The sequence below is a fragment of the Arvicanthis niloticus genome, chromosome 4 (assembly GCF_011762505.2).
Source record: "Arvicanthis niloticus isolate mArvNil1 chromosome 4, mArvNil1.pat.X, whole genome shotgun sequence".
Taxonomy (NCBI): domain Eukaryota; kingdom Metazoa; phylum Chordata; class Mammalia; order Rodentia; family Muridae; genus Arvicanthis; species Arvicanthis niloticus.
In genome coordinates, this window is record NC_047661.1 from 20,932,652 (window position 1) to 20,934,467 (window position 1,816).

General features: G+C 38.3%; 1 non-coding gene across 1 annotated transcript; it reads left to right on the forward strand.

Annotated features, from left to right (window-relative positions):
• The first annotated feature begins 283 nt into the window (after positions 1-283).
• LOC117708095 (U6 spliceosomal RNA) lies at positions 284-388 on the forward strand. Its single transcript, XR_004606801.1, has one exon. It is a non-coding gene; the product is annotated as a U6 spliceosomal RNA (small nuclear RNA).
• The last annotated feature ends 1,428 nt before the right edge of the window (positions 389-1,816 follow it).

Here is a 1,816-nt window from a genome sequence, read left to right on the forward strand (position 1 = left end):
AAGCATTTAAGAACCATCATTAAAAATAGGCTTTGAAAAAAATTAAAGTTACAGTGACCCTAACTAAGACTCTTGGCCATGGGGAATATGGAACCTGAACTGGCCATCTCTTGCAACCAGGCAAGACTTCCAACAACAGATTGGAACACCAGTCTAGTAGAGTTTTTAAGGCAGTGTTCCCACAGAGAATATGGTAATTTTGAGAGACAGTATTAGCTGTCCCTGAATGACATCTCCTCTTTCTTAGAATAACTTGAATTCAATTTTTTTTTAAAAAAAATTAGTGTTCAATTCAGCAGCACATATACTAAAATTGGAACAATACAGAGATGATTAGAATGGCCCCTGCAAGAAAGACATGCAAATTCATGAAGTGTTTCTTATTTTTTTCTAAAATATATAAAAAGCTAAAAAAGAAACAAAAACAAAACTGGACATCAAGAAAACAAATAACTCAAAATAAAAATTGGGTACAAATCTAAACAGAGTATTCTCAATACTCACAAATTATTACACAATATTCACAATAATCACAAATGGCCAAAAGGCACTTAGGACATGTTCAACCTCCTCAGCCATCAGGAAAATGCAAGTCAAATGACTTTGAGATATCATCTTACACTTGGCAGCCATCTCTCCAACCCTTGAACTTCTATTCTTTTCTGGTAGTGTTACTCATCCTTTCTTGAAGATGGCTGTGGCTATGTGCTTGAATTCTGGACAAGAAACCAATGGAATCGTTGTATGGGGTTATAGAACATATTAACAGCTTCTCTCATAAGTGGTCATCCATTGTGTCTCATTTCTTGGTCTCTGTTTCTTGATTATCAGACATGGCCTCTAGTTGTGAATTATATCACAATTGGATGAAAGCTTTGCCCTTTTCCAGCTAGAGCTTACCTGCCTCTCTGGGAGGTTCCTCTAAGCACTCTATGATGAAAAGCAAGCCTAGATGCCAGGGTAGTGGGCAAGGGACACTAGTTTATTGAACATCATTGAAACTGACTGGGTACATAGCCTGACCTTTCTGCCTGGTCACACCTCTGTGAGAATCTCTGTGAGACTGGAATCTAGCTGAGAACTTTAGAAGCTGGTGGGCCTCATTGTCTCTTGGCTTTCTTTCCAGGGTCTGAATATGGTTTGTTTCCCTTCAAAACACATTTTCTTTCCAGGGTCTGAATATGGTATGTTTCCCTTCAAAACACAATGTAGTCCCTCAAATATCCACAAGAAGGAGCTGTACTTTCTGTTCCTTCAACTCAGATCCCCCTTTCCTACTGACCCTCAAATCAAACAATCTGAGCTTTGTTGAACATCACCTCTCCAGTCCTAAAGAATCAATCAAGCTGTTATGCATTCTAAACAGCAAGACACCACATTCCACTGTTGTCAGTGTAGCCCTGGACAGTAAGTCACATACCTATCTCAGCTCAAAATCTCTGCCTTCCTAGTATTGCCATCGAGAATGTCATTTCTGTGATGGAAGAAAAAGGAATGAGGGATGGAAAGCCTTTTATGAAAATGAGAATTTGCCTTGGGGTCCAGTTTGGGAGCTCTAAGTTCTTGTACACACTCAAGTCATTAAACTTGATTTTTGTTGAGCAAATAGACATGAAGGGCTGTATAATGTCAACTAATTTCATCAGTCTCAATGAAGAACAAGTTTTAAATGTGACTGACAAAGGAAACCAATCCAACGAAGAGGAAAGTAGGAGTTATGTTAAGCATAAGCAATCTCATACTCCAAGATTGCATTTGTGCTTGGAAATTCAATGGGGAAATGCATTATTCTTTTTGAGTTTGCTACTGGAATTAA